General features: G+C 40.3%; 2 long non-coding RNA genes and 5 other non-coding genes across 8 annotated transcripts; all 7 read left to right on the top strand.

Moving 5' to 3' along the window:
* Window positions 1-1,628: 1,628 nt before the first annotated feature.
* Window positions 1,629-6,209, top strand: LOC134875785 (uncharacterized). The gene is made up of 3 exons (XR_010167283.1): window positions 1,629-1,724; window positions 5,400-5,502; window positions 6,098-6,209. It is a non-coding gene; the product is annotated as an uncharacterized LOC134875785 (long non-coding RNA).
* LOC134876369 (U2 spliceosomal RNA) lies at window positions 4,352-4,542 on the top strand. The gene has a single exon (XR_010167417.1). It is a non-coding gene; the product is annotated as a U2 spliceosomal RNA (small nuclear RNA).
* Window positions 6,210-6,566: 357 nt separating the features above from the next.
* LOC134876362 (U1 spliceosomal RNA) lies at window positions 6,567-6,730 on the top strand. The gene has a single exon (XR_010167410.1). It is a non-coding gene; the product is annotated as a U1 spliceosomal RNA (small nuclear RNA).
* A 4,838-nt stretch (window positions 6,731-11,568) lies between these two features.
* LOC134875688 (uncharacterized) lies at window positions 11,569-17,765 on the top strand. 2 transcript variants are annotated; one of them, XR_010167259.1, is made up of 3 exons: window positions 11,569-11,664; window positions 15,358-15,460; window positions 17,685-17,765. It is a non-coding gene; the product is annotated as an uncharacterized LOC134875688 (long non-coding RNA). The 2 variants fall into 2 exon arrangements; XR_010167260.1 differs by lacking the exon at window positions 17,685-17,765 and adding an exon at window positions 16,460-16,681.
* On the top strand, window positions 14,312-14,502 carry LOC134876370 (U2 spliceosomal RNA). The gene has a single exon (XR_010167418.1). It is a non-coding gene; the product is annotated as a U2 spliceosomal RNA (small nuclear RNA).
* LOC134876359 (U1 spliceosomal RNA) lies at window positions 16,526-16,689 on the top strand. Its single transcript, XR_010167407.1, has one exon. It is a non-coding gene; the product is annotated as a U1 spliceosomal RNA (small nuclear RNA).
* A 389-nt stretch (window positions 17,766-18,154) lies between the features above and the next one.
* On the top strand, window positions 18,155-18,318 carry LOC134876363 (U1 spliceosomal RNA). Its single transcript, XR_010167411.1, has one exon. It is a non-coding gene; the product is annotated as a U1 spliceosomal RNA (small nuclear RNA).
* The last annotated feature ends 6,156 nt before the right edge of the window (window positions 18,319-24,474 follow it).

Raw genomic sequence — 24,474 nt, forward strand, 5'->3', positions numbered from 1 at the left:
TATTTCCTGAGGAATCTGAGATCCTTCAACGTGTGCAGCAAGATGTTGGAGATCTTTAACCAGTTTGTTGTTGCTAGTGCACTCTTCTTTGCTGCCGTCTGCTGGGGGGGCAGTATCAGAGCCGGTGACACCAGCAGAATCAATAAACTGATCCGGAAAGCTGGCTCTGTCATCGGCATCAAACTGGACAATTTTGAGGCTGTGGTGGAGATGAGGACCCTGAACAAACTGTTGTCCATCATGGATAACCCCACCCACCCTCTCCACCTGCAGCTGGACAGACAGCGCAGCTCCTTCTCCAACAGACTGCTCCAGCTCCGCTGTCACAAGGACAGGTACAGGAGAACATTCCTGCCCACTGCAATAACTCTGTACAATAATACCCCTCTGGTTGGCAGACAACTCACTGCTCCATAGCCTCTCTGTAAACTGGATTTAGCATGCACTCCTTCACACTTAACATTGTGCATTTACACTATATTGTTATTGCCTTTTTGTACATTTGTGTATTTCATTTTCATTTTTACTTCATTATTTTTTAGTTCTAATTATTTATATTTGTTTTGCTTCTTAGTATTTCGCTGCTGCAACGCAAAACATTCCCAGTTTGGGATAAATAAAGTACTTCTGATTCCGTACAGAGATAACTACTCTACTGGGATAACGGTTTACGTATCACAGTGCAGTTCTCTCAGTTCACCACGACAGTGTGCTGAAGCTCCGTTTGTTGTCTCGCTAGCAGTTAACTGATCAGACACAGACAATACTTTCTTCCTTACAACGGACTTAGCGGTACCCAGAGCTATATAGACACTAGTGACTGCAAGTCGTACACTCGTACAGGTAACGACACCGACAACTGTCTTTTCTGGGGACGTGTGTCTTGGTACGGAGGGGTTTCAGATAATACCTCCAGCAGCGCAGCACAGGCGGTCCTCCACTCCTCCTCGTCCTTTCTCCAATGCGCCCATATGCAGTGTATGTTTACAACCAGTTTTTAAGCAAATGTTTGAATGTAATAGACACACGACTTAAGTCAAAGCCTATCCTATCTGCCTTTTGTTCTGTTGCACCGAGAAGTAGATATTAAATTTAGTTATTAGCGGTTGGCCTCATATTTCTTTCCATCTGCAACCACTAGTGCTTTACCGTAATGGGATGGCGCCATCTAGTGGTGGTATGTGTGCACTAGACGAGGGAAATTCAAATCCTGCGTGGTCGTTCTACAAACTTTTAGCTTTTAAAGCTTTCCCATAAATCCAGAGTTTCTCAAAGTGAAGTCCCTGAACTTTTTCAAGTTATTCCATATTCATTATTATATTTAAAAACAATAAAATAATACACATTTTAGATAGGGTATTTTGGATACAAAGTTATGTGACATTGATATGGTATTGTAATAAGTGGACTACCTGAATAACAACGCAGGTTTCGTTTAATTTACAACAGCATTTACTAATTCATATATGTGCCACAAATTAACTTTGTAACAGTAGGCATACTTTATTTATAAGCAAAATTACGACACAGATAAACGTTTTAATGAAGGAGATCATTAAGGATCAGACCCCACCCACCACCCAAAAGTTCCCGGATGAACAAGAAAAAATAAACAATCAACGGAGCAAGGTGTGTCGCACTTAAAACGGTTTCATAAACCCTTTGAAGAGTTGCTGGGCTTAATCATAAACGTTGGACATATTATATAGGTGGGGTTTCGGACGGTAAGGGCATTTTTGCAACTTGTTATTTAATAGTTTTTTGTTATTTTTGCGCAACTGAGGACATCCAGCAACGCCAATTAAGCCGAAGCATGCTAGTGACAAAGCTAGCTAACTGCAAGGCGGCGTACACGTTAAGAAAGTAATTTAAGTCCCATGTTAATGTTTTGTTATAACCGGAAACGTAAGAATAAGAGGTTGATGGATATGTTTGCTACTGTTGTAAGAAATAATCAATATATTGAAACGGAACCTTAAAAAATAATTCCAATTCCGGTAGTATTACCGGATGTTATGTTTAGATAGCATATAGCTAATATTGTATTGTGTGTATATATGAGTAGAGGGAGAAGGACGCGTGGAGTTGCATACTAAACACACCGCATCTACTTCTCAGTCATTGATGCTGCATTAATACTATTGTGTGTTTAATAACTGATAAACCTCGGAAGGATCGCATAATAGAATATCGTAGGTGAGCGCTTCAGGACATCGCTAACAAGATGGCGACGGTGACGTCACAGACGTCCACTGGTATGCTAGTGTAAAACGTGCTTAATTAGCATCTCTAATAAATGGCTTTTACAGTAACTTAGATATTACTCAGTTTGACTTATGGTTTCAAATTGTGTGCACCATGCCTTTTTTAAGTGTGATATTAAAAAAAATATAGAGTAATATCAAATGGAACTAATTTAACTAGTGGAAAAAGCTAATCCAAGTTGGGCTACGCACGTGGTTGGACTCTGCAAGGTGACTTTACGTTTCTGTTGAATGTTTTTTTTCTGAACATTTTAAGTCAAGATCATTTTATAGAGAAATTATATTTCTTGGCTTTCTTTTTCTTTTTCTTGCGTAAAATGTATTTTAAGCACGACACTCTAGTAGCTGTTCTCTTTTAACCTCAGCTGTAGTACACGCTACATTCTTTGATTTAAGATCTAATGGTTTCATCTCCACTTCTCCACTCCACATCTCCAGATTTTTTTTATGGCTATTTCAAATAAAGGGCAGTTTAACTAAACCTGGAGCAGACTGAGAAGGACTTTGCCTGTTATTCTATGCGATGATGGTTTTGATTTTGGGCTTTTGCTTTTATCTGCTGAACCTGATTGTGTCAGCCATTGTTAGTTGGCTTTGTGTATGATATAAGATTAACTGCTAGCACTAGTAGAAATAAGGTGGTGTTTGTGATTAATAATGAATTTTGGGATATACTAACTTTTCATTATGTTGACTTACTGTACTACGTTTTTTGTACTGTTCCGTGTTAACTGTTTTAGAGCAATTGTTCTTCTTGCTCCTGACTTTGCCCCACCATATCCCACCTTTTAGTTTTGTTGTTACATTCTTTAATTCCAGAAGAACAGCGCTCTCATCTGCTGTTTGTTTTTGTTTTATTAGGTTTATTTATGGTTGCGGTGTCATGGATCACCTGCCCCTGGTTTTAGTTTTTCTTGATCACACACAGCAAAACCTTCATTTTTATCAGACATTGATGTCTCAATAGCTGTAACTGGAGTAACAAGTGTTTTGTTATAATAGTTAATTGCTAAAGTTACTTTGTTGAGTTACAGCTAAGAAAAATCTTGATGACTGCACTTATTATACTCACTATAGACCTAAACATACAATCATTAATTCATTTGTATTGTTTTGATAATATGTGTATAGCTTAATGTTACAATTATATTCTTATATTCATGATCATGTTCGTGTTGTGGTCCTGGGGGTGGTCACTTTCATCAGAACAACTGAGCTAGGCGAATGCTGAACGGACCACAGCAAACCTCTTAGCTCTACCACGATGGTAGGCTAATGGTTGAATCGGAATTTATAAGCAAAATCACGAATCAATAAAACAGCCCAGTTACGTTAAAATGAAAATCATAAGCGTCTATCATCAGAAGAATGATATGGAAAGGAAAAGTTAAGTTAGAACTACTAAAGCCAGTAGTGCAACCCATGCTAACATGAACACTAAGCTTTTCCCCAAAAATGTAAAACTAACCTAAGTAATACACAGCTTTCCGTTGTCACTCTGCCTCTCCAAATGCAAAACTGACATTAACAAATATGCAGTAATGTAATAACAGCTGAAAAAGTGCTTAGATGTGTGTTTTCTTTAATATTTGCCATTCAATAACGCAATCGATGTTGTCTGTCCCATAGAATAACATGACAGCGCAGTGTTTGTTTGGAACTATCGGGGCTCACATGAACCACGTGACTGCCCTGGCGGCACATCACAGAGTGTTGCAACTCTATAATACTATAATATGCTTTTAGACTTTCTCTGTCTATCTGTCTGTTCAGAAGAAATTTCAATACGTTTTACAATGGAAGTTACAGCGTTCTCCCTTACTGTTAATAACGTGGCTCAGGCTTTACATTTCTATTGGACTAAACTGTGTCACATGACCAGGAAGCGCTACGGAGCTTCAAATGCGACCACATTACTTTGTTAAAATGACATTTGCTGCTGTTTTGTGCTCGTTTTACTTATGCACTGTGTTATGTGTAGATTGTTACTCCCCCCTTTATGTTTTTTGTTATATAAACATATTTTAAACCTTGAGTAAGAGTGACTGTGCAGAGAAAGGGGTCTTCTCCCACGACTGTGTGGTGTTATCGCTTCTCGGCCTTTTGGCTAAGATCAAGTGTAGTATCTGTTCTTATCAGTTTAATATCTGATACGTCCCCTACCCGGGGACCATATATTAAATTGATTTTTGGAATAGGGAGATGGAAAAGGGGCTTGCTCCGTCCACTCCACGCATCGACCTGGTATTGCAGTACCTCCAGGAACGGTGCACCCCCCTCTCAGTGTCAAAATCAAACGGGAAGTGTGGTCTCTTAACTTTCAGGCCTTCGTTAGCATTTATTGTTGCTATGATGTTATGTACCTGGAGCAATACTATGCGTTTTGTGCAGTGATGTTATACTTCAGCAACAGTAGGACTAACAGAGTTTAGGAATAGTTATCAGTAAAAGCCCTGCTTTGAAAATGACACTACTACTTTTACTACTAAAAGTATTGGCATATAAATATACTTAAAGTACTAAAAGTATTCATTATGCTGATTGGCCCATTTCAGAATCATATATCATTGGTTTGGATTTATAAAACCTAATTCTTAATGTATTGAAACGGTTATCAAGCTGCAGGGTAGCATGTGAAAATAATCCAGGTGTAACTAAATATTTATTTGTGTTGATCATATTTTTGATCAATAATCAATAACGACAGAAATTCAAGGTAATACATGTAGTGGAATACAAAGTAGCATAAAATGAACATAAGTAAAGTATGGTACTTCAGTAAAATGTTCTTAGTTTTAGGTAATAACTCAGAGCTTAAACAGGAATTTAGCGAAGGAATCTGCTGCATTGTTTACGCAGGTAAACTTGGGGTTTTATCTTTCAAATCAAGTGTTGCCAAGTCTCATGAAATCGACAAACATTTACTGTGTGTGTAAATACTGGCACGTATTATAATATAGCGCCTGTATTTTCTAATACATAGGAAATTATAAATTGGAACTTCCTTTTCCAGGCTTTTTATATCTGTATGTGGTTGCTCCAGTTCTGATCACTCTCTAATTAAAGATCATTGAAATGCAACTGAAAGATCTCCTGTAACTGTCTTTCTTTACTTTGTTTACTCTGTCTTTCTAGTGGACACTAAAGAAATAGGCGATGCAGTTTCCGGCTTTAGTCATCTGGACTGATTGACAGAGGGAGACAATGTGGCTTAAAATCATGGATGTCTGCATATCAGGTATGATAGCAATGTCTGTGTCTACGTTTCTTTTGTTGTTTTTGTGTGCATCTCATTTTTAAAGGAATAGTTTGACATTTTGGGGAAAGTGCTTGTCAGGTGTTAAATGCTAAGATTGAGACCACTCAAGTTATGTAGTGTAAATATAAAGCTGAATCCAGAATATTCGTACTCTCAGGAAGTGGTTATAACTTGAAAGAGTGAAACAAAATAGAATTCATGGAGTTTACTTGTTTCTCCACCAGAGAGTGCAATAGCTCCTTCTGTTGTCTGTCCTGCCTTTGACAGATCAAACATTTTCTACCTGCCCTGAGAGGACTTACCATTATTTTTAACTGATATAAGTGTTATTTATGCAGTAATAATACACAAGACATAAGATCAGTTTAAACTGAAAGTTGCATATTCCTCAATGACAGTGTGTGATATGACCAGGCATCGCTCTGTAGCCAAGTAGGTTCTTAAACGTGCTTTACTGCCCTTTCAACATTTAAAATATAACTTTCTAAACATTAATTTCCGTCAGCATATTAATTAGATGAACGTTTTGTTGGGCTTAATTGCTAAATTAGTTGTATTATTCATTTGAAAACAGCCAGTGTTGATCCCCTTCCAGACCAATAGATGGCAGTGTCTTCCGGCTGTCCCCAGTCCTAAACAAAGAAACAGGAAGTGGTTGTAATTTCAATATGAGAAACAAAACGGTGTTATTCTTTCCTCTGAGCTTCTAATGTGGATCTTCCTTATTGCAGTATGATCTATTTCAGCCTCATTAAATTTGCTGTCAGGCTTTTGCACATTTTTTGGAGGTAAAACTGAGGAAACAGGTTATTTTAGATCTGCCATTGATATGGAAATGCAGCATTGCATCATGGGAAATGAGGCACATTTTAAAGAGAAAATAGTCCGTTTAGCCTTAAAACAAAAGAGTTTGTTCTGTATACATTCCTAAATATTCTCACCCACTTCTAATCTCCGGTTTTTGGTTATTTGTACAGTTTCTGCCCCCTGAGTGAATGTGGTGTGTCTGTGAATCAGTCGCCTGCCAGGAGCGTGTACAACTCATACTTACCTGGCAAGGGAGATACCATGATCAAGAAGGTGGTTCACCCAGGGCGAGGCTTGGCCATTGCACTCCGGCTGAGCTGACCTCTGCGAATTCCCCAAATGTGGGAATCTCGATTGCATAATTTGTGGTAGTGGGGGACTGCGTTCGCGCTCTCCCCTGATAACATGTGAAATGAAAATAATATCCACGGTGGTAACTTGCTCCTCCATTTGAGGGTGCTACGGTTCCTTCTGTTGTCTGTCCTGCTTTATATCAAACATTGCTACCTGCACTGAGAGGGTCAACCAGTACTTTTAACTTACATAAATAGTATTACTGCAGTTAAAATACACAAGACATCAGATCTGTTTAAACTGGAAGTTGCACATTCTTCAGTTAACGTAATCTCAATTTACTAACAAAGTTTCATTTACTGTACATCTGTAACCATTGTGATATACTGCTTTGATAATAGGGGATGCATCTTTTAGGATGCACTGCTTTCCGAATAATAAACCCTGGATTACAAGTGACCTGAAGCAGTTTTTAAACAAGAAGAAGGAAGCTTTCAAGTCTAGGGACAAATCATTGCTGAGGAGCATCCAGCACGACCTGAGGGCCAAGCTGAGGAAGAGCAAGGATTCCTACATAAAGAAGCTGGAGGCCAAGCTTCAGCAGAACAATAGCAAGGATGTGTGGACTGGAATGAAGGCCATCACGGGGTTCAAGGGGAGAGAGAGACTGACGACCGGCACTCTGGAGAGGGCTAACAAGCTGAACACCTTCTTCAATAGGTTCAGCCCCCCCGCCCCCGCTGCTGTCTCCTCCACTTCACACCTCACCTCCACCACAGAGATGAGTATCCGGACTTCAACATCCACCCACTGCTGTCCGTGCCTCTGACCCCTCCATCACTGTTGAACACTCTGAACTCTACTTTCTCACCTCTGACGTCCCTCCCTGCTACCCGAGACATCAAACCCCCTCCCCTGCCTCACTGTAACCACAGGCCAGGTGAAGAGACGGCTGGAGAAAATACACCATGGCAAATCTGCAGGCATCAGCCCCAGGGTTCTGAAGACCTGCGCCAGCCAGCTGTCTCCGGTTCTTCAGCACCTGTTCAACCTGAGCCTGCACCCGGAGACCATTCCAGTGCTGTGGAAGAGGTCCTGCTTGGGGCCCAATGACTATCGGCCGGTAGCTCTCAGTTTTATTTTATTTTTTAAGTAAGGTAACTCCAAGGTTTTATTGGTCATATGCACAGCATATACAACGTACAGTGGGGCAAAAAAGTATTTAGTCAGCCACCAATTGTGCAGGTTCTCCTATTTAAAAAGATGAGAGAGGCCTGTAATTTTTATCATAGGTACACTTCAACTATGAGAGACAGAATGAGAAAAAAAAATCCAGGAAATCACATTGTAGGATTTTTAATGAATTTATTTTCAAATTATTGTGGAAAATAAGTATTTGGTCAATAACAAAAGTTCCTCTCAATACTTTGTTATATACCCTTTGTTGGCAATGACAGAGGTCAAACGTTTTCTGTAAGTCTTCACAAGGTTTTCACACACTGTTGCTGGTATTTTGGCCCATTCCTCCATGCAGATCTCCTCTAAAGCAGTGATGTTTTGGGGCTGTCACTGGGCAACACGGACTTTCAACTCCCTCCAAAGATTTTCTATGGGGTTGAGATCTGGAGACTGGCTAGGCCACTCCAGGACCTTGAAATGCTTCTTACGAAGCCACTCCTTCGTTGCCCTGGCGGTGTGTTTGGGATCATTGTCATGCTGAAAGACCAAGCCACGCTTCATCTTCAGTGCCCTTGCTGATGGAAGGAGGTTTTCACTCAAAATCTCACGATACATGGCCCCATTCATTCTTTCCTTTACACGGATCAGTCGTCCTGGTCCCTTTGCAGAAAAACAGCCCCAAAGCATGATGTTTCCACCCCCATGCTTCACAGTAGGTATGGTGTTCTTTGGATGCAACTCTGCATTCTTTCTCCTCCAAACACGACGAGTTGAGTTTTTACCAAAAAGTTATATTTTGGTTTCATCTGACCATATGACATTCTCCCAATCCTCTTCTGGATCATCCAAATGCCCTCTAACAAACTTCAGACGGGCCTGGACATGTACTGGCTTAAGCAGGGGGACACGTCTGGAACTGCAGGATTTAAGTCCCTGGCGGCGTAGTGTGTTACTGATGGTAGCCTCTGTTACTTTGGTCCCAGCTCTCTGCAGGTCATTCACTAGGTCCCCCCGTGTGGTTCTGGGATTTTTGCTCACCGTTCTTGTGATCATTTTGACCCCATGGGGTGAGATCTTGCATGGAGCCCCAGATCGAGGGAGATTAGCAGTGGTCTTGTATGTCTTCCATTTTCTAATAATTGCTCCCACAGTTGATTTCTTCACACCAAGCTGCTTACCTATTGCAGATTCAGTTTTCCCAGCCTGGTGCAGGTCTACAATTTTGTCTCTGGTCTCCTTTGACAGCTCTTTGGTCTTGGCCATAGTGGAGTTTGGAGTATGACTGTTTGAGGTTATGGACAGGTGTGTTTTATACTGATAACGAGTTCAAAAAGGTGCCATTAATACAGGTAACGAGTGGAGGACAGAGGAGCCTCTTAAAGAAGAAGTTACAGGTCTGTGAGAGCCAGAAATCTTGCTTGTTTGTAGGTGACCAAATACTTATTTTACAGAGGAATTTACCAATTAATTCATTAAAAATCCTACAATGTGATTTCCTGGATTTTTCTTTCTCATTCTGTCTCTCATAGTTGAAGTGTACCTATGATAAAAATTACAGGCCTCTCTCATCTTTTTAAATGGGAGAACTTGCACAATTGGTGGCTGACTAAATACTTTTTTGCCCCACTGTATATGTTGGCAATGAAAATGTTATGTCCCATGCTCCTCCAACAACTCAACATACATGGTGCAAATAAGATAAATAAAATAGTGCAAAAAGAGAAAAAATATTTACAATAACAACAACACGTCTTGTGATGTGGTGGTTGGCAGTACAGGAGCCCCTCAGCGGACTGTGCTGTCTCCTTTCCTGTTCATCATGCCACCTGCCACCTCATTTTCAGATGACTCTGCAGTGGTAGGGTGTATAAGGGATGGACGGGAGGAGGAGTACAGAGGGCTGGTGGATAATTTTGTGTAGTGGACGGGGAAAAATCATCTGCTTCTGAATGTGGCCAAGACCAGAGAGATGGTCATTGACTTCATGAAGAAGAGGACGTCCTCACTGCCCCTGTGCATTCTGAGTGAGGATGTAGCTGTGGTGGAGGATCACAAGTACCTTGGTGTGCACCTAGACAATGGACTGAACTGGAGGGCCAACACTGACGCTGTGTACAAGAAGGGGATGAGCCGACTCTATTTCCTGAGGAATCTGAGATCCTTCAACGTGTGCAGCAAGATGTTGGAGATCTTTAACCAGTTTGTTGTTGCTAGTGCACTCTTCTTTGCTGCCGTCTGCTGGGGGGGCAGTATCAGAGCCGGTGACACCAGCAGAATCAATAAACTGATCCGGAAAGCTGGCTCTGTCATCGGCATCAAACTGGACAATTTTGAGGCTGTGGTGGAGATGAGGACCCTGAACAAACTGTTGTCCATCATGGATAACCCCACCCACCCTCTCCACCTGCAGCTGGACAGACAGCGCAGCTCCTTCTCCAACAGACTGCTCCAGCTCCGCTGTCACAAGGACAGGTACAGGAGAACATTCCTGCCCACTGCAATAACTCTGTACAATAATACCCCTCTGGTTGGCAGACAACTCACTGCTCCATAGCCTCTCTGTAAACTGGATTTAGCATGCACTCCTTCACACTTAACATTGTGCATTTACACTATATTGTTATTGCCTTTTTGTACATTTGTGTATTTCATTTTCATTTTTACTTCATTATTTTTTAGTTCTAATTATTTATATTTGTTTTGCTTCTTAGTATTTCGCTGCTGCAACGCAAAACATTCCCAGTTTGGGATAAATAAAGTACTTCTGATTCCGTACAGAGATAACTACTCTACTGGGATAACGGTTTACGTATCACAGTGCAGTTCTCTCAGTTCACCACGACAGTGTGCTGAAGCTCCGTTTGTTGTCTCGCTAGCAGTTAACTGATCAGACACAGACAATACTTTCTTCCCTTACAACGGACTTAGCGGTACCCAGAGCTATATAGACACTAGTGACTGCAAGCCGTACACTCGTACAGGTAACGACACCGACAACTGTCTTTTCTGGGGACGTGTGTCTTGGTACGGAGGGGTTTCAGATAATACCTCCAGCAGCGCAGCACAGGCGGTCCTCCACTCCTCCTCGTCCTTTCTCCAATGCGCCCATATGCAGTGTATGTTTACAACCAGTTTTTAAGCAAATGTTTGAATGTAATAGACACACGACTTAAGTCAAAGCCTATCCTATCTGCCTTTTGTTCTGTTGCACCGAGAAGTAGATATTAAATTTAGTTATTAGCGGTTGGCCTCATATTTCTTTCCATCTGCAACCACTAGTGCTTTACCGTAATGGGATGGCGCCATCTAGTGGTGGTATGTGTGCACTAGACGAGGGAAATTCAAATCCTGCGTGGTCGTTCTACAAACTTTTAGCTTTTAAAGCTTTCCCATAAATCCAGAGTTTCTCAAAGTGAAGTCCCTGAACTTTTTCAAGTTATTCCATATTCATTATTATATTTAAAAACAATAAAATATACACATTTTAGATAGGGTATTTTGGATACAAAGTTATGTGACATTGATATGGTATTGTAATAAGTGGACTACCTGAATAACAACGCAGGTTTCGTTTAATTTACAACAGCATTTACTAATTCATATATGTGCCACAAATTAACTTTGTAACAGTAGGCATACTTTATTTATAAGCAAAATTACGACACAGATAAACGTTTTAATGAAGGAGATCATTAAGGATCAGACCCCACCCACCACCCAAAAGTTCCCGGATGAACAAGAAAAAATAAATAATCAACGGAGCAAGGTGTGTCGCACTTAAAACGGTTTCATAAACCCTTTGAAGAGTTGCTGGGCTTAATCATAAACGTTGGACATATTATATAGGTGGGGTTTCGGACGGTAAGGGCATTTTTGCAACTTGTTATTTAATAGTTTTTTGTTATTTTTGCGCAACTGAGGACATCCAGCAACGCCAATTAAGCCGAAGTCTTAAGTCCGAAGCATGCTAGTGACAAAGCTAGCTAACTGCAAGGCAGCGTACACGTTAAGAAAGTAATTTAAGTCCCATGTTAATGTTTTGTTATAACCGGAAACGTAAGAATAAGAGGTTGATGGATATGTTTGCTACTGTTGTAAGAAATAATCAATATATTGAAACGGAACCTTAAAAAATAATTCCAATTCCGGTAGTATTACCGGATGTTATTTTTAGATAGCATATAGCTAATATTGTATTGTGTGTGTATATATGAGTAGAGGGAGAAGGACGCGTGGAGTTACATACTAAACACACCGCCTCTACTTCTCAGTCATTGATGCTGCATTAATACTATTGCGTGTTTAATAACTGATAAACCTCGGAAGGATCGCATAATAGAATATCGTAGGTGAGCGCTTCAGGACATCGCTAACAAGATGGCGACGGTGACGTCATAGACGTCCACTGGTATGCTAGTGTAAAACGTGCTTAATTAGCATCTCTAATAAATGGCTTTTACAGTAACTTAGATATTACTCAGTTTGACTTATGGTTTCAAATTGTGTGCACCATGCCTTTTTTAAGTGTGATATTAAAAAAATATAGAGTAATATCAAATGGAACTAATTTAACTAGTGGAAAAAGCTAATCCAAGTTGGGCTACGCACGTGGTTGGACTCTGCAAGGTGACTTTACGTTTCTGTTGAATGTTTTTTTTCTGAACATTTTAAGTCAAGATCATTTTATAGAGAAATTATATTTCTTGGCTTTCTTTTTCTTTTTCTTGCGTAAAATGTATTTTAAGCACGACACTCTAGTAGCTGTTCTCTTTTAACCTCAGCTGTAGTACACGCTACATTCTTTGATTTAAGATCTAATGGTTTCATCTCCACTTCTCCACTCCACATCTCCAGATTTTTTTTATGGCTATTTCAAATAAAGGGCAGTTTAACTAAACCTGGAGCAGACTGAGAAGGACTTTGCCTGTTATTCTATGCGATGATGGTTTTTGATTTTGGGCTTTTGCTTTTATCTGCTGAACCTGATTGTGTCAGCCATTGTTAGTTGGCTTTGTGTATGATATAAGATTAACTGCTAGCACTAGTAGAAATAAGGTGGTGTTTGTGATTAATAATGAATTTTGGGATATACTAACTTTTCATTATGTTGACTTACTGTACTACGTTTTTTGTACTGTTCCGTGTTAACTGTTTTAGAGCAATTGTTCTTCTTGCTCCTGACTTTGCCCCACCATATCCCACCTTTTAGTTTTGTTGTTAAATTCTTTTAATTCCAGAAGAACAGCGCTCTCATCTGCTTTTTGTTTTTGTTTTATTAGGTTTATTTATGGTTGCGGTGTCATGGATCACCTGCCCCTGGTTTTAGTTTTTCTTGATCACACACAGCAAAACCTTCATTTTTATCAGACATTGATGTCTCAATAGCTGTAACTGGAGTAACAAGTGTTTTGTTATAATAGTTAATTGCTAAAGTTACTTTGTTGAGTTACAGCTAAGAAAAATCTTGATGACTGCACTTATTATACTCACTATAGACCCTAAACATACAAACGTTAATTCATTTGTATTGTTTTGATAATATGTGTATAGCTTAATGTTAAAATTATATTCTTATATTCATGATCATGTTCGTGTTGTGGTCCTGGGGGTGGTCACTTTCATCAGAACAACTGAGCTAGGCGAATGCTGAACGGACCACAGCAAACCTCTTAGCTCTACCACGATGGTAGGCTAATGGTTGAATCGGAATTTATAAGCAAAATCACGAATCAATAAAACAGCCCAGTTACGTTAAAATGAAAATCATAAGACGTCTATCATCAGAAGAATGATATGGAAAGGAAAAGTTAAGTTGGAACTACTAAAGCCAGTAGTGAGACCCATGCTAACATGAACACTAAGCTTTTCCCCAAAAATGTAAAACTAACCTAAGTAATACACAGCTTTCCGTTGTCACCCTGCCTCTCCAAATGCAAAACTGACATTAACAAATATGCAGTAATGTAATAACAGCTGAAAAAGTGCTTAGATGTGTGTTTTCTTTAATATTTGCCATTCAATAACGCAATCGATGCTGTCTGTCCCATAGAATATCATGACAGCACAGCGTTTGTTTGGAACTATCGGGGCTCACATGAACCACGTGACTGCCCTGGCGGCACATCACAGAGTGTTGCAACTCTATAATACTATAATATGCTTTTAGACTTTCTCTGTCTATCTGTCTATTCAGAAGAAATTTCAATATGTTTTACAATGGAAGTTACAGCGTTCTCCCTGACTGTTAATAACGTGGCTCAGGCTTTACATTTCTATTGGACTAAACTGTGTCACATGACCAGGAAGCGCTACGGAGCTTCAAATGCGACCACATTACTTTGTTAAAATGACATTTGCTGCTGTTTTGTGCTCGTTTTACTTATGCACTGTGTTATGTGTAGATTGTTACTCCCCCCTTTATGTTTTTTGTTATATAAACATATTTTAAAACCTTGAGTAAGAGTGACTGTGCAGAGAAAGGGGTCTTCTCCCACGACTGTGTGGTGTTATCGCTTCTCGGCCTTTTGGCTAAGATCAAGTGTAGTATCTGTTCTTATCAGTTTAATATCTGATACGTCCCCTACCCGGGGACCATATATTAAATTGATTTTTGGAATAGGGAGATGGAAAAGGGGCTTGCTCCGTCCACTCCACGCATCGACCTGGTATTGCAGTACCTCCAGGAACGGTGCACCCCCCTCTCAGTGTCAAAATCAAATGGGAAGTGTGGTCTCTTAACTTTCAGGCCTTCGTTAGCATTTATTGTTGCCATGATGTTATGTACCTGGAGCAATACTATGCGTTTTGTGCAGTGATGTTATACTTCAGCAACAGTAGGACTAACAGAGTTAAGGAATAGTTATCAGTAAAAGCCCTGCTTTGAAAATGACACTACTACTTTTACTACAAAAAGTATTGGCATATAAATATACTTAAAGTATTCATTATGCTGATTGGCCCATTTCAGAATCATATATCATTGGTTTGGATTTATCAAACCTAATTCTTAATGTATTGAAACGGTTATCAAGCTGCAGGGTAGCATGTGAAAATAATCCAGGTGTAACTAAATATTTATTTGTGTTGATCATATTTTTGATCAATAATCAATAACTGGAAAGAAATTCAAGGTAATACATGTAGTGGAGTACAAGTACAAAGTAGCATAAAATGAACATAAGTAAAGTATGGTACTTCAGTAAAATGTTCTTAGTTTTAGGTAATAACTCAGAGCTTAAACAGGAATTTAGCGAAGGAATCTGCTGCATTGTTTACGCAGGTAAACTTGGGGTTTTATCTTCAAATCAAGTGTTGCCAAGTCTCATGAAATCGACAAACATTTACTGTGTATGTAAATACTGGCACGTATTATAATATAGCGCCTGTATTTTCTAATACATAGGAAATTATAAATTGGAATTTCCTTTTCCAGGCTTTTTATATCTGTATGTGGTTGCTCCAGTTCTGATCACTCTCTAATTAAAGATCATTGAAATGCAACTGAAAGATCTCCTGTAACTGTCTTTCTTTACTTTGTTTACTCTGTCTTTCTAGTGGACACTAAAGAAATAGGCGATGCAGTTTCCGGCTTTAGTCATCTGGACTGATTGACAGAGGGAGACAATGTGGCTTAAAATCATGGATGTCTGCAAAGCAGGTATGATAGCAATGTCTGTGTCTACGTTTCTTTTGTTGTTTTTGTGTGCATCTCATTTTTAAAGGAATAGTTTGACATTTTGGGGAAAGTGCTTGTCAGGTGTTAAATGCTAAGATTGAGACCACTCAAGTTATGTAGTGTAAATATAAAGCTGAATCCAGAATATTTGTACTCTCAGGAAGTGGTTATAACTTGAAAGAGTGAAACAAAATAGAATTCATGGAGTTTACTTGTTTCTCCACCAGAGGCTAAAATAGCTCCTTCTGTTGTCTGTCCTGCCTTTGACAGATCAAACGTTTTCTACCTGCCCTGAGAGGACTTACCATTATTTTTAACTGATATAAGTGTTATTTATGCAGTAATAATACACAAGACATAAGATCAGTTTAAACTGAAAGTTGCATATTCCTCAATGACAGTGTGTGATATGACCAGGCATCGCTCTGTAGGCAAGTAGGTTCTTAAACGTGCTTTACTGCCCTTTCAACATTTAAAATATAACTTTCTAAACATTCATTTCCGTCAGCATATTAATTAGATGAACGTTTTGTTGGGCTTCATTGCTAAATTAGTTGTATGTTTCATTTGAAAACAGCCAGTGTTGATTCCCCTTCCAGACCAATAGTTGGCAGTGTCTTCCGGCTGTCCCCAGTCCTAAACAAAGAAACAGGAAGTGGTTGTAATTTCAATATGAGAAACAAAACGGTGTTATTCTTTCCTCTGAGCTTCTAATGTGGATCTTCCTTATTGCAGTATGATCTATTTCAGCCTCATTTAACTTTGCTGTCAGGCTGTTGCACATTTTTTGGAGGTAAAACTGAGGAAACTGGTTATTTTAGATCTGCCATTGATATGGAAATGCAGCATTGCATCATGGGAGATGAGGCACATTTTAAAGAGAAAATAGTCCGTTTAGCCTTAAAACAAAAGAGTTTGTTCTGTATAGATTCCTAAATATTTTCACCCACTTCTAATGTCCGGTTTTGGTTATGTGTACAGTTTCTGCCCCCTGAGTGAATGTGGTGTGTCTGTGAATGAGTCGCCTGCCAGGAGCGTGTACAACTCATACTTACCTGGCAGGGGAGATACCATGATCAAGAAGGTGGTTCACCCAGGGCGAGGCTTGGCCATTGCACTCCGGTTGAGCTGACCTCTGCGAATTCCCCAAATGTGGGAATCTCGACTGCATAATTTGTGGTAGTGGGGGACTGCGTTCGCGCTCTCCCCTGATAACATGTGAAATGAAAATAATATCATGGAGTTCACCTCTTTCCCCACCTGAGGGTGCTACAGCTCCTTCTGTTGTCTGTCCTGCCTTTGACAGATCACACATTACTATCTGCACTGAGAGGGTTAACCAGTACTTCTAACAGATATGAAAAGTGTTACTGCAGTTATAAAACACAAGACATAAGATCTGTTTAAACTGGAAGTTGCACATTCTTCACTGATGGTAAATTAGATTTTTTTGGGGTTTTAAGTTTTGATTGGTCTACATTGTGTGACATGACCAGGCATCGCTCTACTGCACTACTGGACTTGAACGCTGTTCATTTCACATTTAGATCCTATTTAATATTCCGTTCCTCCAACACCGAAGGTATATACAATATCCTACTTTACAGTACTGCTTATATCTGTGTTTATTTTTCATTTCATTTTGTGTTCATTTTGTATGTATATTTTATACAGTTGTTGTTATTGCTATTTTATTTATTGAGCTGCTGCAGTATAAAAATGTCCCAAATTGGGATCAATAAAGTACCTATCTCTCTCTGTAGACGACGAGGTTGTTAACCGTGCTGAGTTCACTGTCCTTTCAACATTTAAAACTAACTTCTAAACACTCAATTATTTGTCAGTCATCAGGCTTATTCATTTGATTAAATGTTGCTTGGATTCATTGCTATAGTGCTGCAGAAACCCCAAGAAACACTCCTACTTTCAGAGCCCAGGCACCATTGTGTAAGTGTTCACTTTATGTTCTTGCTGTTACCGGTGCACAGAGAGACCTACTACAAATATTGAAATATAATAATTAGCCTACACGGCCAAAAGCAATTCAATCTATTGTATCAGTCCTGCTATAAATCATCACTTAAATGAAAGTCACCATGTTCAGTTTTCTAAATGTTATTTAGTGATGTTGTATTAGCTACATGGTCCTTTTTAATGCTGCAGTTTTTAATTTAGCTGTTCTGCTTTTGTAAAGATTTGAAAACAGCCAGTGTTGATCCCCCTCCAGACCAATAGATGGCAGTGTCTTCCGGCTGTCCTCAGTCCTAAACAAAGAAACAGGAAGTGGTTGTAATTTGAATGAGAGAAACAAAACGGTGTTATTCTATCCTCTGAGCTTCTAATGTGGATCTTCCTTATTGCAGTATGATCTATTTCAGCCTCATTTAACTTTGCTGTCAGGCTGTTGCACATTTTTTGGAGGTAAAACTGAGGAAACTGGTTATTTTAGATCTGCCGTTGATATGGAAATGCAGCAATGCATCATGGGAAATGAGGCACATTTTAAAGAGAAAATAGTCCGTTTAGCCTTAAAACAAAAGAGTTTGTTCTGTATACATTCCTAAATATTCTCACCCACTTCTAATCTCCGGTTTTTGGTTATTTGTACAGTTTCTGCCCCCTGAGTGAATGTGGTGTGTCTGTGAATCAGTCGCCTGCCAGGAGCGTGTACAACTCATACTTACCTGGCAAGGGAGATACCATGATCAAGAAGGTGGTTCACCCAGGGCGAGGCTTGGCCATTGCACTCCGGCTGAGCTGACCTCTGCGAATTCCCCAAATGTGGGAATCTCGATTGCATAATTTGTGGTAGTGGGGGACTGCGTTCGCGCTCTCCCCTGATAACATGTGAAATGAAAATAATATCCACGGAGTTAACTTGCTCCTCCATTTGAGGGTGCTACGGATCCTTCTGTTGTCTGTCCTGCTTTTGACATATCAAACATTGCTACCTGCACTGAGAGGGTCAACCAGTACTTTTAACTTACATAAATAGTATTACTGCAGTTAAAATACACAAGACATCAGATCTGTTTAAACTGGAAGTTGCACATTCTTCAGTTAACGTAATCTCAATTTACTAACAAAGTTTCATTTACTGTACATCTGTAACCATTTTGATATACTGCTTTGATAATAGGGGATGCATCTTTTAGGATGCACTGCTTTCCGAATAATAAACCCTGGATTACAAGTGACCTGAAGCAGCTTTTAAACAAGAAGGAAGCTTTCAAGTCTAGGGACAAATCATTGCTGAGGAGCATCCAGCACGACCTGAGGGCCAAGCTGAGGAAGAGCAAGGATTCCTACATAAAGAAGCTGGAGGCCAAGCTTCAGCAGAACAATAGCAAGGATGTGTGGACTGGAATGGAGGCCATCACGGGGTTCAAGGGGAGAGAGAGACTGACGACCGGCACTCTGGAGAGGGCTAACAAGCTGAACACCTTCTTCAATAGGTTCAGCCCCCCCGCCCCCGCTGCTGTCTCCTCCACTTCACACCTCACCTCCACCACAGAGATGAGTATCCGGACTTCAACATCCACCCACTGCTCTCCGTGCCTCTGACCCCTCCATCACTGTTGAACACTCTGAACTCTACTTTCTCACCTCTGACGTCCCTCCCTGCTACCCGAGACATCAAACCCCCTCCCCTGCCCCACTGTAACCACAGGCCAGGTGAAGAGACGGCTGGAGAAAATACACCATGGCAAATCTGCAGGCATCAGCCCCAGGGTTCTGAAGACCTGCGCCAGCCAGCTGTCTCCGGTTCTTCAGCACCTGTTCAACCTGAGCCTGCACCCGGAGACCATTCCAGTGCTGTGGAAGAGGTCCTGCTTGGGGCCCAATGACTATCGGCCGGTAGCTCTCAGTTTTATTTTATTTTTTAAGTAAGGTAACTCCAAGGTTTCAAGGTTTTATTGGTCATATGCACAGCATATACAACGTATATGTTGGCAATGAAAATGTTATGTCCCATGCTCCTCCAACAACTCAACATACATGGTGCAAATAAGATAAATAAAATAGTGCAAAAAGAGAAAAAATATTTACAATAACAACAACACGTCTTGTGATGTGGTGGTTGGCAGTACAGGAGCCCCTCAGCGGACTGTGCTGTCTCCTTTCCTGTTCATCATGCCACCTGCCACCTCATTTTCAGATGACTCTGCAGTGGTAGGGTGTATAAGGGATGGACGGGAGGAGGAGTACAGAGGGCTGGTGGATAATTTTGTGTAGTGGACGGGGAAAAATCATCTGCTTCTGAATGTGGCCAAGACCAGAGAGATGGTCATTGACTTCAGGAAGAAGAGGACGTCCTCACTGCCCCTGTGCATTCTGAGTGAGGATGTAGCTGTGGTGGAGGATCACAAGTACCTTGGTGTGCACCTAGACAATGGACTGAACTGGAGGGCCAACACTGACGCTGTGTACAAGAAGGGGATGAGCCGACTCTATTTCCTGAGGAATCTGAGATCCTTCAACGTGTGCAGCAAGATGTTGGAGATCTTTAACCAGTTTGTTGTGGCTAATGCACTCTTCTTTGCTGCCGTCTGCTGGGGGGGCAGTATCAGAGCCGGTGACACCAGCAGAATCAATAAACTGATCCGGAAAGCTGGCTCTGTCATCGGCATCAAACTGGACAATTTTGAGGCTGTGGTGGAGATGAGGACCCTGAACAAACTGTTGTCCATCATGGATAACCCCACCCACCCTCTCCACCTGCAGCTGGACAGACAGCGCAGCTCCTTCTCCAAGAGACTGCTCCAGCTCCGCTGTCACAAGGACAGGTACAGGAGAACATTCCTGCCCACTGCAATAACTCTGTACAATAATACCCCTCTGGTTGGCAGACAACTCACTGCTCCATAGCCTCTCTGTAAACTGGACTTAGCATGCACTCCTTCACACTTAACATTGTGCATTTACACTATATTGTTATTGCCTTTTTGTACATTTGTGTATTTCATTTTCATTTTTACTTCATTATTTTTTAGTTCTAATTATTTATATTTGTTTTTGCTTCTTAGTATTTCGCTGCTGCAACGCAAAACATCCCCAGTTTGGGATAAATAAAGTACTTCTGATTCTGATTTTATATTTATTTTTGGCATCTAACCTTGTAGATCAGGGGTCTCAAACTCAATTTACCCGGGGGCCGTTAGAGGTAGAATCTGGGTGAGGCTGGGCCGCATCAGGTTTCCCTCAAGAAAAGTACTAAAAAACATTCCAATGTTATCAAATGTCTTTATTTTTATTTTTTAACACAAAATAAGATGAAAAAATTAATTAACAAATTCATAAGAAAAAAACAAATCAATCCGTAATAATAATAATAATAATAATAATAAACAGCAGATATAGAAGACTGAAGAAACCACATATAGTTGCTGACTAGAGAAATGTAATTATTATTATTCAGATTCAAATATCTGTATTAACAGTTCTTTAACATTTAACTTTCTGAACATGAATGGAACATTGAACATAAACTGTTCTGAACAGGGCTTCTTCTGCCCACTTCTTGCTGCTAGAGATCTGGCAGCGCTTCCTCTCACATAGCCGAGCCACATTTGGCTTAAGCAGGGATGAAGCAGTTGAGACCCTCAGTAGGGCTTGAAGATGCTCATCAGTAAGTCTGGACCTGTACTTGGACTTATTGAAGTTCAACGTAGAGAAGAGCTTTTCGCACAAGCATGTGCTCCCAAAAAGACACATGGTCCGCTTGAACATTCGTGAAAGCTCAGGGAAGCAATTCTCTCAAAAATTGCCCGAGCTTGTCTGCTTTTCCACTCACCTCCCTGAACTTGGCTTTGAGTTCAGAGTTGCACTGAAGGTTAATGAGCTCCATTTGAAGCACAGGAGGGGCATCTTGCACATCAAAGGAGAAGGAGTCCGCAAAAATTTGAAATGTGGCTCTGTGCGTCTTGAAGTCTGCAAATCTGTGATCAAATTCCTCCTGTAGCTTCAAAATGACATCCACATACTCTTCACCACTGAATGGTGTGCCTGCATCCATGAGTTCCTTGCATGCTGGAAAATGGCAAAGGTTTGTCTGAGAAAGCTGGGCTTTCCATAACATAAGTTTTGTAGAGAATGCTCTCACGTTGTCATAGGCAGCACTAACAACTTGCCCCTGGCCTTGTAACTTCTTGTTCAGTACATTAAGCTCATGTGTGATATCAACAAAAAAGCTAAGTCCATGAGCCATTTGGGATCACTTAGCACAGGAACAGCAACCCCATCTTTCTCCATGAAGGCTTTCACTTCCGCTCTCACTCAAAAATCTCTTCAACATGTTTCCCCTGCTGAGCCAACGTACCTCGGTGAAGTAGAGCACATCCCATATTCTGACTCCATTTCCTCTAAAAAAAAAAAAAGCACGGAACCTTCTGTGCTTTAAGCCCCTGGATCTGATCTGGTTGATGCATTTCACAACGAAAGACATCACATTGTCAAACTTCAGGCATTTGCTGCAAAGAGCCTGCTGATGGATAATGCAGTGCAGAGCAATGGCCTCCTCCACACCTTCCTCTTCCAGTTTTATTTTAACAAGTGCCACCAGTCCATTTTTCCTCCCTGTCATTGATGGCCCTCCATCGGTTGTTATTCCAACAAACCTCTTCCATGGCAACCGGCATTCTCAAGGGCATCACACAGCTGGTGAAATATCTCCTGAGTGGTGGTCTGGCCCTGCATTGGAATCATGTGAGAATCCTCTAGACTTAAAAATTTTCATCAAAACCGGCATGATTTTCGAGTGGGGGTGTCGTGAGTTGTGGTTCACAAGGCGACTGAGTAAATGAAAATTTTTGCTTTTTCCACAGTTGTATAAATGTCATTGAAGGTAGAAATGCTCTCTGCCCGGTGTTGGAGAAAAAGGTGCCCCCCTGTGAAGGTTTCTGCTTTAGCAATACTCAAAACCACGTAGTAGCTTGACTGCTGCATCTTTTTGGTTGTTTTTTAAAAAAAACTTGTTGCCTCAGTAGATATGTTTTTTAAAATTAGAACCGGTTGGGTCTCTATCCCTGGTATTTTGCTATCCCCCGAGTCTAGTTGTGTAATGACGTTTTAATTTTTTATTTGGGCACGCAACTTTTTGGCAAATAAACACGGGCGGGATTGGTTTAAAAAAAATATTGTTCCCCTTTTTTGAAAAAGTTTGGTAAAATTTCCTTTGAGGGGGGGTGTTTTGGGGGTGGGGAAAATTTTATTGGTGCACCTGTGGTTGGGGAAGTTTGTGTTTGCGTTCCTTTTCCGCTTTTTTTGTCCCCCTGGGGTTTGGGTGTGTTTTTTGGGGCTGCCCCCCCCGGAGCAATTCCCCCACGTGTTTGGGTAGGTTTTTTTCCGTTCAAAAACCCCAATAGGACTGATATTATACAGTTAGCAAAACCCCTAAAAAAGTCCCATTCGTATAAAACTCGCGGGCCTTTAACATTAAACTTTCTATTGGGTGGGGGCGAAATATTGTTTGAGGGGGGGGGCCCGCGGGCCGCAGTTTGAGACCCTGTTGTGAAAAAGGTTTTCATTTGCTCTTCTGTTTTCTCAGTTTTTGTATATGGTATTGCTTTTTTGCTCTGTTGTAGCAAATTTGCCCGTCAGAGATAATCTTCGGGGGATAACTTTTTAGATCCCAGTGCTTTTCTTCAGTTCCCCAGAAGTGTGCTGAAGCTCGTTTGTTGTCTCGCTAGCATTTTAACTGATAGACACAGACAATATTTTTCCCCTAAAACGGACTTGCGGGTACCCGGGCTATATAGACCTATGATGCAAGTCTTCATCTTTACAGGTAACACACGCAACGTCTTTTTGGGGGTGTGTTTGGTGGGGGGTTTAGGTAATCCCCCAGCAGCGAGACGGGGGCCCTCATCCCCCGGTCCTTTTCAGGCCATATGCAGTGTTGTTTACAACAGTTTTTTGCAAATGTTTGAATTAATAGCACACGACTTTAAATCAAGCCTATCTATCTGCCCTTTTTTTCTGTTGCCGAGAAATAGATATTAATTTAGTTTTTAGCGGTTTTGGCCCCCATATTCTTTCATCTGCAACCCCTAGTGTTTCCGTAAAGGGTGTTTTCCCTCTAGTGGTGGGGAGGTGCAAAGAGAGGGAAAATTTAAATCCTGCGTGGTGTTCTAAATTTTGCTTTTAAAGCTTCCCCAAATCCGGTTTTCCAAAGTGAAAGTCCTGAAATTATTCAAAATTATTCATATTCATTTTTATATTTAAAAACAAAAAAATATAACATTTTAGATAGGGTATTTTGGATACAAAAATTTTGTGACATTGATATGGTATTGTAATAAGTGGGCTACCTGAAAAAAAGCAGGTTTTTTAAATTTTCAACAGATTTTCTAATTTATATATGTCACAAATTAACTTTGTAACGTAGATCTTTTTATAAGCAAAATTACACGATAAAAGTTTTAAAGAAGGGGATCATTAAGGTGCCCCCCACCCCCAAAAATTCCCGGGAACAAAAAAAAAAAATAAACGGAGAAGGTTTTGTCGATTTTTAAAAAGTTTTTATAAACCCCTTTTAAGAGTTGCTGGGTTAAAATAAAGTTGGCTATTTTAAGGTGGGGTTTGGCGGTAAGGGCATTTTTGCAATTGTTATTTTAGTTTTTTGTTTTTTTTGCGCACTGGGACACCGACGCCCTTAACGAAAATTAAGTCCGAAAATGTAGTGCAAAGCTAGTAAAGCAAAACAGGTTTCACGTTAAGAAAAAATTTAAATCCCCTGTTAATGTTTTTTTATTTCCGGGGGAATAAAATAAAAGGTTGAGGATTGTTTGATGTTTTAAAAATAATCAAATTTTGAAACGGACCTTAAAAAATAATTCAATTCCCGGGAGTATTTTCCCGGTTTTTATTTTTAGATAGCTATGTAATATTGTTTTGTGTGTATTATGGTGAGGGGGAGGGCGGGGGCAACTAAACACACGCCCCTTTTTCTCGTATTGATGCTGATTAATATATTGCGTGTTTTAAAAACTGATAAT

The sequence above is a fragment of the Eleginops maclovinus genome, chromosome 14 (genome assembly GCF_036324505.1).
Source record: "Eleginops maclovinus isolate JMC-PN-2008 ecotype Puerto Natales chromosome 14, JC_Emac_rtc_rv5, whole genome shotgun sequence".
Taxonomy (NCBI): Eukaryota; Metazoa; Chordata; class Actinopteri; order Perciformes; family Eleginopidae; genus Eleginops; species Eleginops maclovinus.